The sequence below is a fragment of the Brienomyrus brachyistius genome, unplaced genomic scaffold (genome assembly GCF_023856365.1).
Source record: "Brienomyrus brachyistius isolate T26 unplaced genomic scaffold, BBRACH_0.4 scaffold57, whole genome shotgun sequence".
Lineage (NCBI taxonomy): Eukaryota > Metazoa > Chordata > Actinopteri > Osteoglossiformes > Mormyridae > Brienomyrus > Brienomyrus brachyistius.
Genome location: NW_026042332.1, coordinates 262,577 through 280,452, shown reverse-complemented (window position 1 = coordinate 280,452; position 17,876 = coordinate 262,577).

The following is a 17,876-nucleotide window of genomic DNA, read 5'->3' as shown; positions in this document are numbered from 1 at the left end:
GTATAAGAGATTTAAGAAGTAAATTAAATTGTTATCCGAGTTACGGTGTTTCCCCTGTCCGTCAAACATGCCAGTAAGCAGTCTTGACGTTTGCTGTCCAACGATTATAGCCCCATTTCAGGGCCAGTTTCCGCATAGCGGCTATGCTAACGGTATAGGTCGTACAAATCAAACACTGACATGGGGTCAAACAGACCCCTGTGCTGCCGGCTTGGGCACAGAGCACCACACAGACCTTTATGACATCATACAGCCAAATACAGCTAAAATACCAAACAAACATGCTACTTAATAGGCAAAGTCAAATAGATTCCATCCACATTCGTTGTATTCCTTGCTTGCTTAGGATTTTCTTGTTTTCGTTATATTTCTGACCATGTTTCTGGTGTTTAATTTCTATTGAGATAATTTGTTGTTGAGGAAATATGTTGTATAGCTACAAATGTAACAGACATTTAGGTATACTGATTATACTTTACTTAAAGCAGTCATGTATAATGCATTATAGATACCTTCATAATGCATAATAATGGCTTATGTAGGTATTTATAGTGCATTATAGATGAGAGCATTCATAATGTATAATAAACATGGCTATAATATGTTATGGATTTTTATAAATATAGCCATGTTTATAATACTTTATGAATGCATTATAATGCATTATGAAGGAATCTATAATGCATTATAATGACTGCTTCAAGTACAGTGTTACTGATACATGTTTTTGGGGGGAGACGGAATTCTTTAGGCACCGTTTTCCTGTCTCTGGGACGACCTTGGAAATGCCAGCCAGTTTGCAGTGTGCAGCCATGTTCGGCGTCCGGTTTTCTTTAATAACTCGCTGAAGGCTGGTAGACCTGGGCCAAACGTGACCATGACCCTTTCTGTCCGTCGCTCTCTGGCAGAAGATCAGGGCTGCCAGAAGTCCTTCCCCAGGACCCGTGCCACGAACTGTTGCTGTCTGTCACTCGGAGGAAACTGACAGCTACTGACAGGCGTCAGTCACTGAGAGTAATTAGTAATGTCAGCTGTGTGACCTGCTATCTAAAACAGGAAGCAGGATGTGAGAATCGCCACCTTTTGGCTGAGATGTCCAATACGTTCCCCATGCTGGGGGGGCACATACTGAACACATTTTAGCCTGGCAGAGGGGCTTGCCCAGTTCACTCCATGCATCTACCTGGAATTGCAGCCGAATATAATAATGCACCTCTACGTCTTACTGCATCACATTTGATATTAATAAACACTGTATCACCCATCCCTTCATCCATCCAATCAGAGGTGTGCATGAAGGCTTGCCACGACGCTAACTTGATGCCACCTCCCTCTTCTGCTGATTGTCCAATGGAAACGTCAGCAGCATCTTCATTGGTAGGATGAGCAGGAAAAGTGTCATCAACATATCAAAGCACTGCATGCAAAATGTCTCAGTGCTTCTGCATGGATAAGCAAATAACTATTAGGCTATCTGCAGAAACAATTTGTAATAAAAATATATACAGGCTTATATACGGATACAGGTTTCGACTGACATTAGTAATGCCTGCCACCACAAACCTTTATATAAGTTAAATTTGACCATAGTCAGCTATACCTCCCCATACATGGATCGTTAAGACACCTTATAGCAAAAAACACAAAAGTCAAAAATATAGTAGTTATACGTACTGAGGAACATATAGTATATTAAGTAAAGGATAAAGCATAAATTTACTTTTGTGTAAATGTTGCGTAAATTTGCATATATTGCAAATATTTGAGTGTAAATGCGGATTTACGCAAGTCGAGGGTTGCCTGTGTGCTTATAGAGGAAATTGCTTGTCGGTCATCAGCAAACAGCGAAAAGCCCCCAAAATAACGGCGGGCAGCACCAGCAGCGTGCGGCGGAGCCGTACGAGGAGCTGGCCGCGGGACAGCCCGATCACACAAGCGCTTTGACCTCGGCCTGTGTGCTCCAGCAGGCTACAGATTTGCTCCCAGTGTGTGCCGCGCATCTCCATGCTGTCACCAAAATGAGTGCTTAACCTCACGGAACCCGCCGCCCCCCCCCCCCGCCCTTCTGAAGGGCCAACGCAGCGCCAGGCACCACCGCAGACCTGCCTCTCTGGCCTCATTAATCCCCTTCCTGTTTATGAGGTTGGCATTTAGGGCGGGGGGGGGGGGGGGCTTTCGGTACGGCTGTCGGTAACAGGTGTCCGGAGCCCTGGCCCCCCCTGGCACAGGGATGCTTGACCCCCCCCCGTCCGGACTGTGGGACCACCCACACATGCGGCGCTGTGCGACTGGCTCCTCTCGAGCGTGCCCGCTGCCGCCTGTCCCTGCCAAGGCTTCTCTTTGCCCCACCCCCCCGGCCGCGTTCTCGATGCGGGGGTCTGCCTCGGCGAGGGCGGTTCTGCTTTGCTGGCCCTGACCGAACAGGGGCTCTAAAGGCAGGTTGGCCATTTCTCATCCACAGCATTTCCGCCTCCTTCAGCTGCTTGCTTAAGGTTCCCTTTCGCCACCCGTCATTCGCTGCACGGAGTTCATACGCTCACTGATTTATACCATTATTTGCTCACATCCCAAAGCTGTTGACACCCCACAGCTAGTTGTCTCACTTTTATTTATATGTCTGCGTGTTAATTTATTATTTGCACATATTTTTCTCTATTTCTACCACACTGCACTGTTGTCTGTTTAATTCTATACTTCATGCCACCACCTGTACCAAAACGAATTCCTTGTACCTTCTGCACTTAGGCAGCTAATAAACAGGATTCTGATTCTGTTCACTGATGGCAGGAGCTGGAATTCTAGGTAGGGTTAGGGGGGGGGGTCAGGTTATTTTTGTCCTATACGTTTAGTTTTGATCTGAGGATAGACCAGCACTGTAAGGCTCCTTGAAGAAGGGAGTGTGGTAACAGAGCGATGGCAGCTGCAGGTACGCTTGGCATGTTACATAAAGCACTTTCCGGAAAAGCCTGGCGTGTTGGTTGTACTCCTGCTCTCCCCATCCGTCTTTCTCCGCCTGAGTTCCCTCCTTCTCAGATGGACTGTCTTCTGAGGCCTGGTCCCTCCTACACACCGGAGATCAATTTGTCTTGGGAGGGCGGGATGCGCGTTTCCCGCTGCGGCGGCCTGATCATCGCGGCCCGGCGTACAGCTGAATCAGCCTTTAACCTGGCCACTTTAATCTCAGCCCCACCCCCAGACTGCCCTCACATGGCCCCCCACCCCACGCTTTTCACCGCCAAACCTGGAGTCCCTCTGGAGACCCCCCTTCCTACACCCCAATGGTATTCCATCACGCCACGGCAAATGTGCAAAAGAGGAGCACTCAAAGTGGTGTGAAAGTCCTCTCCGGACAGCGGCGGGGGTGAGGGTGGGGCGGGGGGGGTGCTTGTAACTCCTCTTGCAGCCGAGGTGCACCTTGGCCGGTCTCCCCCAGCGGCCCCGTGTGGTCGATATGACACAGGAGTTAGATTAGAGAACACATCTACCTTGGCTGCAAGAAGTCGGGCCCAAAATCCCCTGAAAATGTACTTTTTCCACTGAGTTAACCAATAAGTGGATGAAGTGAGTGGGAAACAGCAGCTGTCTTTGCCTGCTTCTTATCTTTTTTTTTCACAAATGCCCTCCCTTCAAACAGAGACAAACCCCATCCATTCTGCCCTGCGAAATCGCTTGAGCATAAATTAAATGCACCATTAACAGGCTTCTGTAAAAAAAGCACATCAACTTATAGCAAACACAGTCCTTTGTGCAGTACACAAAGATTACGGGATTGACAGAGACCTTGTTCCTTTAATGTTATGTTTATGTGAATGACGACAATTAAAATGTATATTTAAATATATAGAATAATATATTAAACATGCACATTGTGGATGGGTCACATGTCCCTCTTCCTCTTGACATGCATGTAATGGGCCATGCTGGGTTAGTCATTGCTGCTTTGACAACATAAAACAGGAAACGTAAAATGGGTCGGACTCAGCCAGGACTGGATACTTAAGCGTTAGGCAAATATCTCGCTTGGAGTCGATAGTGCAGCTGACACCCTACACCTCGGATGGGGGGGAGGGGGGGCGCGTGCCAGAGGGAACACGAGCAGCCCCCTTATCTGGGAGGAGAATCTCCGGGATTACAGGTACTTAAGGTTCATATGTCGGCTCTGTTAGCTGTCGACCGCGCGCCCTTGTGTTTACATACCCAGCCAGATCACTGTTACACGGCTTCGCTCTGGTGCGGTAAAGCGATAGGCCCCAACCGCTGGCTCTCTGGAGGGGTGGGCGGCCACGGGGCATCACAATGCCCTTGTTCAGGCTTCCAGAAGCTTCCGAGCTTCCAGCACAGGTAATCACGAGGTTTCATTGCACATTTCAGGCCCTTAGGGGGAGCCCACATACCCTCCACCCAAACATTTTTGTTATAGTTAAATGTTATATATCATAACCTGCTGTACAAATTACACAGCAGCGGGTTACATTCTTTACCCACAATCCCCTGTGGCTAAGGAATAACTGAGTGACTTTTCTGTTTCTGATGCTAAGCTCCCTTCCTGCACCTGAGCAGGGACCCCAAACATGACGAAGACCGGAATAAGCCATTTACCCATCACCCAGTGGCAGGACTGCCTATGGGAATCTTTACTGAAAAACAGAAACCTGTTCAGAATAATCATTTTCCAACCGCAACCACCAAGGCTGGGAGGCTCGGGACTCTGAATGAATACGAAGGAATTGCTGCACCTGCACATCAACCCGATCACACTGGCCCCCATGTCCTTTCCATGCTCTCACCTGTAAGATCCTGCACCGCACCCCAATCACCCTGGCTACCTGTATCCTGTCTGTGCTCACACCTTTAAGTTCCTGCACTGCACCCCAATCACCCTGCCTCCCTGTATCCTTTCTGTGCTCACACCTTTAAGTTCCTGCACCGCACCCCAATCACCCTGCCTCCCTGTATCCTTTCTGTGCTCACACCTTTAAGTTCCTGCACCGCACCCCAATCACCCTGCCTCTCTGTATCCTTTCTGTGCTTACACCTTTAAGTTCCTGCACCGCACCCCAATCACCCTGCCTCTCTGTATCCTTTCTGTGCTCACACCTTTAAGTTCCTGCACCGCACCCTAATCACCCTCCCTCCTTGTATCCTGTCTGTGCTCACACCTTTAAGTTCCTGCACCGCACCCCGATCACCCGGCCCTCCCTCTCCTTTCCGTGCTCACACCCGTAAACCCTCAGTGATGCCCCTGCATATCACCCTTATCACTCCAGAGGCTGACAAAGCACTTTGCTGATGCTTCCTTTCCAGAAGATTCCGGCTGAGGAGGCCCATCGACAGCAAGACACGAAAATGGGAATATCTCGATAGCAACACTAGGACACCACAGGTCGATATGTAGTCATTATCGGCAGTCATATAGAATACGGATATTCCAACAGCAAAATTTCACTGGGACTGCTGGGATATGGACTGATGATATTTTATTGATGACTGAGATGCAGACTGAGATGCAGGACAGTAATACTTTGATGTTAGCACTGAGATACATGATGGTGATATACAGAGGCAACTAGGATACAGAATGTTTCAGGAACAACTGGGAAACCAGATGCCAGTATTTTGTGGAGGCTATTACTGCAGCGGGATTAGTTTTTTTGCCCCAGCGAGCCAGGGAATGTTCTGGAGTCAGAGATGGAAAGGCAGTGGATTAATTCCGGAATGTCTTGATTCGGTCTGTTTAAGACATCTCACATTTAAAGTGTTATTGATTTAATTTTGGGGGAGGGTTAAAAAGGTTACTCTGCCCCGCCACCGGTATAAGGTCAAAGCGAGCAGGGGGGGGGCACCATGGGGGCTGGTGAACTGGTCAACCAAGAAATGAAGGCATTGCTTAGTAAGTTGGCAGGTGGCATTGGGTTAAGGCTGGTGTGAAGACAGCTTTTAGCGGGAGGACGGAGTGAGACACACTGGGCGCTCACCCCACTCCAGCTCCTGAGGTACGGCGGGAAGTCAGATACGACAAGAGCAGTGAGGCGGGGGGGTAGACATCCCCCTCAGGGCCCCTGGGAAAGGGGCCTGGAAGATCATCAGCTCGAATGCACGGCCATTGTTAACTAGGGCGTGATGGACGCACATCTACAAATCCTCGGTTGCGTGTCCTAGAAGCCACTCTGAGGCTCTAAGGCAGGTACCACGATGACTGAAGCTCAGGAGCAGCCAGGAAGCAAGATGATTTGAGGGATTTGAAGCCAATGTAGTAGAAAAACTAAAGCACATAAGACCACGGTAGACCTGTGATGGACTGGCCTCAGCTTCTTGGGACAGGCTGCAGCCGCAGAAAGTAGGTGGTAGAAGATGGTCTGGTGCAAAAAGTTAATCCTACTGCAGGAACAGCCGAAACATCAGCATCCTGCATCTACTGATATACTGGAGAAATGTGTGGATGGATGGATGGATGGATGGAAGGATGGATGGATGGATGGATGGATGGACAGACAGACAGAGTTGGAAGATGACCAAAAACCACAACTGCAATCCGGATGATGGCACTCAGCCCAATAAAACAAAGTCAGAGAGGAAGTCCCGCCCCCCTGACAGGAAGTACTACAGGAGAGAACATGGCTTCACCTTTTTGTATCTGTCAGATACCAGAGCTACGTGGCAGTAAGTAGTGACTGATGGAAATCACAAAGTCAGATTACTTCATTAATCTGATACCCGGCATCACCACACTTGTGCCTGGCGTCAGCGAGACCCGACCGGGGCCGGTGCTGTGCCGTGCGGCCACACGCAGATGAAGCAGCAGGGGGCGATCCGATCTCCCAGGGTGTACTTTAGGCTCGTGCCAAGAGGCAGTTCAGCTTCCAGGCCGAATGGTGCCTGAGAGGGAGAGTGCTTATCTGGGAGGGTGCTGTAGGTGGTGGGAGGTAGTTGGAGCTGGCATTCTCGGCACTCTCGGCACTCCAGTTTTCCGGTTTTAGGGAAATGTGGCGTCTTACATAGGGGGGGGGTGTCTGAAAGGCAGTTACTGCATTTACATCTAGCAAAACAAATGTGATTTTTGAGTGGGTGAGTGGGTCTGTGTCTGAGGTGGGAGTGACTTCAGACTGGTACAGAGACAAGAAAGGCTGATTTTATTGTCACACGTAAGATGTGGCCTTTGCTTTTCCTTTGCTTAAACATCCTGTTTTGTTTTGTGTTTGTTTCCCTATTTGTTCTGTTTTTCCCCCTGTTTGTTTTGATGCATACCTTCATTAGAGAATCCAAACACACTCTCCCTTTATTCTTTGTCTGGCTGTTGTTTTCTCTTTTTTTTCCCTCCGCCGATGAAAGAGACACAAAACAAAAGATAACGACGCCCTCTCGGCGGCTGCGAGGGGAGCGAAACCGCAATTCGTCAGCGCTGTGTTTGCTCTTTTATGGAATAACCGGCGACAGCAGGTCCGTTGTGCACGCAAGCCCCTTTTGTCGTAGTCTTGATTTACTCGCCGCTCTGATCTGGGCGACATTAATCGAGGGAATAGGTGCCATTAGGCTGGCATATTTAAAGCTGCCTAAATGTGAGTAGCAGGTGGTACGTGATGCTTCTTGTTGTGATTAGTTCCCACTGTCAAGATGGCAGATTTCATAATGCTTTCAAATGGCACGCGAGCCCCCCGGAACTGCCAAAAATCATTCCGCTTGGAGCTCGAGTGAGGAGGCAGAGCTGTACTTTGCACCTTGAGACGTGTCGTCGTGGGGTCTGGCCCCAACCCCAGCCCTGGCTCTTCAGCCATAGTGATTCACTCTACCCAGGTGCAGGATCCTGGCGGAGGTGCAGAAACACACAAGAACGTGACAAAGTGGCTCGGTTTGGAGTCCGTCGTCACTATCGCGGCACGGGGACACGGTGCGTCTGGCTCAGTATGTCAGGGCACTTTAGCATCTGCGATAAGGCCACCGGCCGGGCCATTCAAACCGCCATGCAGCATACAGAAGAAAATAAACGAATACCTAACAAACGGCGGGCAGAGGGAACGTGTGTCACGTCAGGACATGTGCAGAGCTTACCCAGAAGCCCAAGGGCCTTTGTTTGTGACGAGATCTAACGTTTGGAGCAGGAAGTGGACAGACCACCTGGACTGTGAAGAGTGCAGCCAGAGAAGGACAAGGGAGCAGGACTGGAGGAGGACCGTGCATTGCGGGTCTGCACACATGGGGCTATCGGGGAGAAAGGCACCCCCACACTGACACATGACGCATGAGAACACATGCACACACGGCTGGGGGGGGGGGCGCCCGCGCTGATGGAGCAGTACAACAAGGGGGTAGCACCAGAAAGACAAAGATTAGGACTTACTCACTCATGCACATTCATACAGACACACACACACACACATGCACTCACTTGCACGCACACACACAGACACACATGCGCAGGAGTACGTGGCAGAGCTGAGGGCATGTTGGAGAGGGGAACCGGCAACATCTGCAGGCTCGGTTGTTGATAGTGGCCCTGCCAGCTTGGAGACAGATCACAGGCTGGAAGACATGCTGGAGTCTGTCCCCCCCACCCCCCCGCTGGCCACCCGCCCTCACATCCCAACTTCCAAGCCCCCTAGCTGCCACCTGTTAGTTAATTTGCCGCAACTCCGCTCGTCCTCCCGGCCCTCCTCTACGGCGCTCCCGCTGCCGCATCCCGCTGCCCTCATGTCCACATCTCAGCTTTGAAGCTGGACGGCTTGGAACGGTGTCCGGTGAAGCCCCCCCCCCCCCCTCCACACAAGCTGGCCATGGGCAGTGTCGCTAACGACCGAAGATGCGCTAATTAGGACGGCCTGCGTGTGCAGAGCCCCAGGGCGTATGGAGGAGGAGCGTTTAAGCGGCGCAGGGCAGGTTTAAAACACTAATTGCATGGTGGTGCGGCCTGAACGCAGGGCCCCTCACGGCTCGCCACTAAGATGCTACGGCACGTAAACTCTCCTCCACTATTCGCCGCTAAAATGTCATGGTGCTTCTCTGCGTTTCTCTTCTAAAATGCCGTACCACTCATCCACAATTTGCCACTTGAACGCCGTGCCACTCCTTGCAATGCGCCCTTTAAATGCTGTGCTGCTCCTCCGCCGCACTGCTCCTCCGCCGTGCCATTCCTCTGCAATTCGCCACTTAAATGCTGCACTGGTCCTCCGCATTTTGCTGCTCCTTTGCTACAAGCTCCTCCACAATTCACTGCTACTCCACCACGCCACGCCTCCACGTTACTTCTCCACGATTAGCCGCTTGAACGCCACACCCTCCTCCGTGGTATGGCCCTTAAATTTGCCCCTTCAACGCCTCTTCGGCTTTTGCAAACTAAAGCTGCAAAATTCTTTCGTGGCCTTAACACAAATATACCCACAATGCTTTAAGGCTTGGAGTCAGACATCATAGGTTATGTACAAGGTTAGAAAAGAGCCTCTAGAAGCTTCTCTCAGTCCACTCCTGATGTGTCACTGTCGTCAATGCCCCAACCAAAACAAACACTAATACTTCTAAACTGCTAGGCAGAGAATGGCAAGCATGATGAACGCACTTAATCTGGGACACGTGACATTAATGGGGGCTTACATGTGCCTTTGTGTTCCTGTGCGTGAAATCCGCAGTGATGCAGGCCAGTCCGCGCCGTTCCGTGCTTTGGCCAGCAGCTACACAGGTACCCGTTGGGTTTTGGCCTGGAAAATTCAAAGGGGCAAGGAGCTTAATCAAAAGGGCACCTCCAAGGGGGACAACAACATGCCCCACACAGTGAGAGGCACAGTTCTGCATGACGAGGCCAAATGGCCCGCGGACACCCAGGAAGACCCTGAAACCCCCCTCCCCCCGCCTGTGAATAGGCATACTGCCTGTGTTAATTAAAACAATATATTTAACATACTATTTACAGTGCAGCTCTGCATGGAAGATAATAATGATGCCATAGAGCACTATAGAAATATGCCAGGCTAAAAGCAGGTATAGCCAAAGCAGGATTTCACAGGATTGCTCACAGGGTCACTGAGGAAAGATGCTTCATCTTCGCAAGTCTTTTTTGAAAGGTAGAGGTGGTTTGTGAATTTTCACACGTTTGGATGGAAGCATCTCGCCACTTGCTGCCTCGTATGCTTTCGTCATCGATTTTGTTTCGCCGTTTTAATGGCTAAATAAACACTTTAAAGTGCCGACTAGCCCTCAGCCAGCCTGGAATTCCTGGATTTCAAAGTGGTGCGAGTGTCTTTGAAAATCAGGGCGGCAGCGAAATCCAGAGGCTATGACAAGATGAGCTAGAGATAAAGAGGCCTTTCTGGGGGAACCAGCCCACCTTTGGAGAGAATGAAAGACATCTGATGTAGCTTACATGTACCCCAGAAACCTTAACTCCAGGCAGAATCCAAATGGAGAAAATATGTACCAATGTGATAGAGAGAGAAATATTTTAGCCATTGTTAGCATCGGTAAGAAAACAATGAATCAGCCTGGAACTTTCTGTCTTTGTGGGAAAGAGGAAGAGGAGGGTGTTAGTCTTGCTATACTGAGCAAGCAGTAGGCGTTTGATGCTCGTCCTTCTCAGGAGGAAGGCAGATTTGCCAGAGAGGGGCTCCAGGTCAGTATGGCCTGCCTGCTCTTCATACCTGTCGACACGTGCAAATGGGCGGCCCTGGCTCCCGTGGTCATCCCCAAACCGGCGGTGGCCACCCCCCAGCCCCTTTCTGTCCCCAGCTGTCCTCTCTCTTTATTTCCATCACACACTGTGCTCAGATTCAGCGCTAGCATTAGAAATTAGACTTGGCATTTGATGTTAAAATCCCGAAGCGTCTGCCTTGGTCCGCAATGGTACATCGATTCCATCCAGCCTGTTCCCAAGGCTATATGATCACCTCACAATTTATAGAATTACGTAAGTCCTTCGTAAAGTTTAGCGTTTCACCAACTGTGAGACCAACCATGAACTAAAATATATCATTATGGTAAATATCTATCCCATCCCTCCATTTTCTGAAACCGCTTGTCCCGGAGGCTATGGGCACAAGGCAGGGAACAACCCAGGATGGGGGGGACACCCCTTGTAGGTAAATATCTAATAATTAGGAAATACACAGGTGTAGATGCTAGTGATAATTATAATTATTAATTGATGATGATAATTACTAAATGAGCCAATTAAAACAAGGCAGTGTTGGGTATCTCACTGCCACCCCAGATCAGATATCTGGGGGCAGCATTTTACAGGAAACTCGCCGAGCAGGTTAGTCTATTATATATTTTGTTTCCTAAAGGTTGAAACGGTGATGTACTTAACGACTCACTGATTCGTTGCTGTGGCTGATCCTTTCTCCCCATTTGCGTAATCTAATATCGACATCGGACTCGGATTGCAAAACAAGGCAGAAATTATATAATTCGGGGCAAGGATGTTACATCCAGCAGAAGTCATAATTACACGCCTCCTTATTTCGAGTATGAACACAGAGGAGCATCAACCCAAACACCACTGCCCCCCCCCGCCTCCGCAGGCTCAAAATCACCAACCCCCTGTCAGGTTGCGAGGTCTTCAGTGGCTCTCTTAATTCGTGATTATCCAGCATGTCAAAGTTTGAATTTGATCCCAATCGAGATGCATTAACCATCTGCATAAAATTAACATATAAATGGAAATGTACTTCTTAAAAACAGAGCGCACTTAAATGGACTTACGGAGAGCGGGAATGCGATGGCTGCAAGACCAAAGACATCCAAAATGCACAGATTAAAAAGGAAAACACATTAACAATTTTGTAAAGGCCTCTCAGACGGGTCACATGTTCCACTTAACTGAGATGTCCACCGGCGCGTACATCGGCGAGGTCCCTGAGCCCGACACCGCGTACATCGGCGAGGTCCCTGAGCCCGACACCGCGTACATCACCGAGGTCCCTGAGCCCGGCAACACGTACATCGCCGAGGTCCAATGAAATGATTTCATAATCATCCATTAACATGGACCTCCTGAAATACTTTATTGGAGAGAATGTCTTCTGTTTCCTGCCAAATCCTGAGGGACAGAGTCACTCAGAGCAAACACACATGCCTTTTAAAGTTATCTGAGAGTGGCGTTTTTTTTTTTATTCAGTTTGGAAGTTCTCTTGAAATACAATAGAAATCTATGGGGGAAAAGTGTGAATGGGGAGTGAAGTGTCTCCAGGAATCACAAGTGAACAATATCTGCATGCGTTCTGGCATTCTGGTTAGTCAAAAGCAGCAGATCAGGAGGCAGATGCTAACAGTAGCTGCATCCAGGACTGACAGACCTGCCCCACTTCCTGTGACCCGAGAACGAATCAACGAAAGCCTCGGGTTCCCGCCCCCCCCCTTCCGGCCCCCACATTCTCCCTGAGAGGTGAAGCTGGGAGTCGCAGTGATCCTGGCTGATCGTAGCCGGAAGGTGAGCAGCTGCGCTAAGCCTGAGATAAAAGGGGAGCATGAGGAGGTCTGGGCAGCACAAGTGTGTGTGTGTGTGTGTGTGAGTGTATGTGTGAGTGTGTGTGTGGTGTGTGTGGTTTGTGTGAGTGTATGTGTGAGTGTGTGTGTGTGTGTGTGTGGTGTGTGTGTGGTGCGTGTGTGTGAGCGTGTGTGTGTGTGTGTGTGTGTGTGTGTGTGTGTGGTGTGTGTGGTTTGTGTGAATGTATGTGTGTGTGTGTGTGTGTGTGTGGTGTGTGTGTGGTGCGTGTTTGTGAGCGTGTGTGTGTGTGTGTGTGTGTGTGTGTGTGTGTGCGCAAGTGTTGATGATTATTACATTACGGGGACCATATTTCCCCACAATTTGATAAAACCCTATGACTATTTAACTTGTGGGGACATTTCTCGGAATTATGGTTAAGGTTAGGGCTGGGTAGGCGTTAAGGTTGTCATAGCTGGGATGAGAATTTTGCCCTCATGCCTGCATCCCGGTATGTACTCCCTGGCGCCCCCCGCAGGATTCTTCCTGCGTATCATCGCCTGTGCCTGCGGTTCCCTCCATCCTGACCAGTCACTCAAGCTGACCTCCCCAAAGCAGTGGCTGCGGCAGATACAGCGCCCTCCCCCCAGATACACACATCACCCCCCAGAAGTTCCCCTGAGCTTGCAGGCACATGGTGACCTGTGTGACACCTACACCGGGACAGATGGCTGTGGGTGGGGGGGGGGGGATGTGGCAGAACAGTCTGCTGCTAGCAGGTGTGGGCTAATTGTCTCTGAGCGCATGGCAGCGAAGAACACCACGGCGCTACCTGAGTGGAAACAAATATCTTCATTTACCCCTCCGGTGAGGGAGCCAGGTTCCAGGAGCAAAGACTTGGGAGGGGCTGAGGCAGGCGGCATCGGCCCCCTTCTGCCTTGTGTACAAACACACACACAAATACACACTCGCACTGCAATGTGACACAACAGCGGGCGTCAGGGACGCACAGTCTACAAGCCGGAACCTGGAAGGTTCTACGGCTGCTCATCCCAGCGGAGGCAGTACAGAGACACGGTGCAGACACATGGCATTCTCTGAAGCTTTCATGGACGAATCCCAGGGGAGACACAGCTGAAGCAGTTCAAAGAGGAGCAGGTGTCTGTCGGTGTGGTGGAGGCGCAGTTAGATGAGGGACAGCTTCCTCGCTATGGAAGCACGTCTCTCCTGTCTGCATTTAGCTCCTCCTGAGATCAGACTGGTCCTGCCATCTTCATTTCAAGCCCCATCAGCGGCACCCCCCCACCTCCTCCTTTTGTTGTTCTTTTCTCCTGGTCCCCTCTCCCTCCCTCCTGTCACTGTGCCCCCCCCCCCCCCCCCCCCCCCCCAGCTACCCGCTCCTCGAACCAGCTGGAGGACGCTCAGTCATCGTAGCCTCCCCTCCTCATCCAGACCAGGGCCGGCAAGGTGAACCCTGCTGTGCCCCCCCCCCCCCCCCGGCCAAAGTGCCCGTCTGACACAAGGTCAGAGCAGAACCAGGAAAAGTCCAAATCAGGGGCCTTTTCCAGCTCCAGTCACTTTAATCAGCCACTAATTCTAAAGCAATATTCTTAAGACCAAATAATTAATGCAATTTCCCACATTTCCCAGACATCACACATAACTGATAGTCACAAAATTTTATAAATGAAAGTGCCTTTAGATGAAATAATACTATAAAAATAAAAATAATAATGTTCGAGTAGCAGAAGCAGCAGCAGCATGTGTGGTGCTGGTCGGGGGGCCGAGCCGTAATCAGGCCCACATTCGGACCCATCCAAAGCCCCGTTCAACGTGCATTGATTCACTCCAGGGTCCGTTACAGAAAAGGTTGTAAATACAATAATTACAGCCTCAGCCTCTCTGCCCAGCAAAAAAGCCCCCCCCCCCCCCCCCCCCATGGTGCCCTAAGTACTGGGGGATGGCCCTGCATTGTGTGTGCCTGCGGGGAAGGGGCGGGGTGTATTAGGTGCTGGACTTGGGTTGGGTGAGAGACTGTTGTGTTGCAGGACGGGACCTGACTGCGTTCTCTGGCTGGTCCATTTCCCGCGACTCCCTACAGAAAGGCTTCTCTGCCCCTGACTCCCTTATTTCAGTTCCTGTCCCAAACAAAGCTGTACCATTTAAAATGAACAGCATATCCCTTACCTAATCTTATTCTCCATGAGACACAGACACAAATATAGCGGAAAGCAAAGCTTAGGGGTCACAGTGCTGGGTCAGACGGCACAGAGCACCACAGGAACAAGTGAGGATTAATGCCGTGTTCCATTTGCCCTCGGAACTCGGATTTTTGAAGCCGAAAGTGACGACATGCGCGCTCCCGTTTCTCAGAGATCTGAGAAATATCTCGGACAGCACAGATGATCCTGAGTTCATAATCCAAGATGGCTGAACCCTTGATCAACAGAAGGGAAAGTTGTAGTTTTATACTGTTTAAGCTCTACTTCTCATTTGTGGCTCATTAAATCGGTCGCACACACTATACCGTCCAATTTATCTGTGGACGTGTCGCTACAGAGTTTTATACGTAAAGCAAGTTGTTCATAATGGTTGTAATGTGTAATCAACTGATATTGCTAACAATTAACCAGAATAGAATTGGGTTTCATGAGTAGTCGGATTTAAGGTAGTTCAGACTAATTTCAAGTGAACAAAGATAATGCCCATTTAAACCATGGTACCTTAAATCCCACAAGTTGTTCGGCTAATAAGCAAAAAATCGTACTTTTTCTTATGGGTCCATGGTACTGTGGGAAATGGAATTCATCCCACTCGGTTTTCCCCGAGTTTTTAGCGAATGTGACGTAATCTCGGAATCCGAAAATCGGATCCCAAGACAAATGGAACGCACCATAATTGCCTTGCTCAGGAGCTCAAGGGCCCTGGGATTGGAACCAGTAACCTTCCGATACCAAGCACAGAGTGCTACCCTGTGGACCCACACAGCACCCTCTGGTGGTCTCATTTCAGATCCTCATTTTTCATTTCATCCTGTGTTTCTGTGGTTTAATTAGTGGACACTTCCGCCCAAGGCAATGCGAGGACCCTTTTAAAGGGTTTGACAAAACATACATTCCTGTTTGGTTAGTTTGTCAACAAAGAAAAACCATGATCTATATCAATGATTGTGATTCTAACCAAAAATATCATGACAGGACATGGTGTCTGTATCACCAGCCCAACCCTAACCCTCCTGTCATGGCTAATATCACAGTGTTTCCCCATGTAAATATGATCATCTTGGACCAGAACTGGTTTGGAGCTGAACTCCAAGCCCTTAACTGCTTCTCATTTAATTCTGTGGTATTTCTCTGTGGGGCGGCATGGTGTTGCAGTGGTTAGCACTGTTGCCTCAGACCTCTGGGACCCGGGTTCGAGTCTCCGTCTGGGTCACATGTGTGAGGAGTTTGCATGTTCTCCCCATGTCGTCATGGGGTTTCCTCCGGGTACTCCAGTTTCCCCCCACAATCCAAAAACATGCTGAGGCTAATTGGAGTTGCTAAATTGCCCGTAGGAGTGCATGTGTGAGTGAATGGTGTGTGAGTGTGCCCTGCGATGGGCTGGGCCCCCATCCTGGGTTGTTCCCTGCCTCGTGCCCATTGATTCCGGGATAGGCTCCGGACCCCCTGCAACCCAGTAGGATAAGCGGTTTGGAAAATGGATGGATGGATAGGTTTCACTGTGAAGCCATAGGATGAGCAGTTATTAGACAGATAGCTATACATCTGGTTATCAGGCTGAGAACAAGCAGTAAGCCGGGTACTGAAACTGTACGGGTGACTGACTTTACACATATCTGAGAGTCATACAGACTTCCTGTTTTATGACCTAGAATACTCCTACACTTCTTGATATTGTCACATGGGAAAGCACTGAGTCACCATAATGGGGGATGGTCCTAAGATGGTTCTAAGATGGTCCTAAGCCCATTCTCTACAGCACAGGGTAATATCACAGACAGAGGGCCACTCCTGTGTTCCAGACCACTGTGTGGAAGCTTAACTAAGCACTGACTTTTATTGTACAACCTTCTCCCCCAGAGGACTGAACTAGCACATCCACACAGCGCTGTCAGAAAAACACTGCCGGCATACAGGTAAAGGGTATTGAATGGAAGAGTAGAATTTTGCCTTTAATTAATCGGCCAAAGCAATTTGGAACACATTTCTCAACCGATGGTGGTAATTAATAGGGAATACCCCAGATGGTGGGCCTGAATTGGGGGGGGGGAGGGTAAATGTGAACTCTGAATGGTGTGACAGGTCCGGTATATGCAGCCATGGAAAAAACTTAAATCCTGGTTTAATCGTGGTTCTGCTAGCAAAAGGCTACGCTGAGCAGCAGGTTGCTTCCAGGTTCACATTTGCTTAAACAGCAGTACACAAGAATAAGGTGAAGCAGGAGACATTGGGAAGGACCATAAACCAGCCATGTAAAGGACAGAAGCGACCTTCTAATGGATATTATCAGAGATGACTGATAAATGAATGGTCTTTTAATCATACTTTTCTCTCTGATATAAAAACAGAAAACTTTTTACACAGAGAGGAGCCTGCAGATACTGTACAGTTACGTTCCATCTGAGGGGAAATCTTTAAAATCCCAGTGTGTTGCTAAAGTCCGTCTACGACAGCAATCTGCTAGATTAATATGCAGGAAAGTTCTGCATTTAATCGAGCCCAGCTGATGCACTTTAAATGTGTCAGAGTAAACTTTAATGCTGTTTTGTGGGGGATGTTTGCTGCTGTGTGTCGTTTTATCGGGCCGCTGTCAAAGGCGACACAGACCTGCTTCCCCAGCTCCGCCGTTGCCTGACGGCCTCATTGTGCGCGGCTGCGGCTCGTCTCTGTGCCCGCAGAGCCGGGTTCTGGGTAATTACGCCTCGTCTGGCCCGGGAGACGGAGCAGCAGGTGAAAGGCGGCGTGATTTATTATGGAGCGCATCATGCCGCAGCCCTAATCTTCAACGCGCTTTTGCTGTCGGGCAAACTTATGGCAGAACGAACTTCAGCTGCGGCCTGCAGGGTCGCCGAGCCGGGCCAGACCCCGGATCCGGTCCAGCTGAGCCCGCTGACTTATCCCCCAAGGTCCAGATGCCATTCTGTACCTGCTAAAAGGTCAGAAGAAAAGCACAGCCGTCTGTTCCACAGCCAGATCCCTCTATGCACATCTGACAGCGCGTTGCCTGATTTCCGACGCTATGTCGGAATAAACTGCGCGTCTGCATCAAACATGCTTATTATGGATATTACTGCATGATAGCTCTGGGAGAAGTATCCAGCCTGCTATTAGATGTGTAATCCATAGGACATTTAATTCATGTGGACCTTCTTGTGTATATTACTGAAACCCGATTTTGATGATTGAATGTTGGAAATGCTCTACACAGCATCGCAGAAAATCGCCCCAATCGGCAAACATTTTCAAAG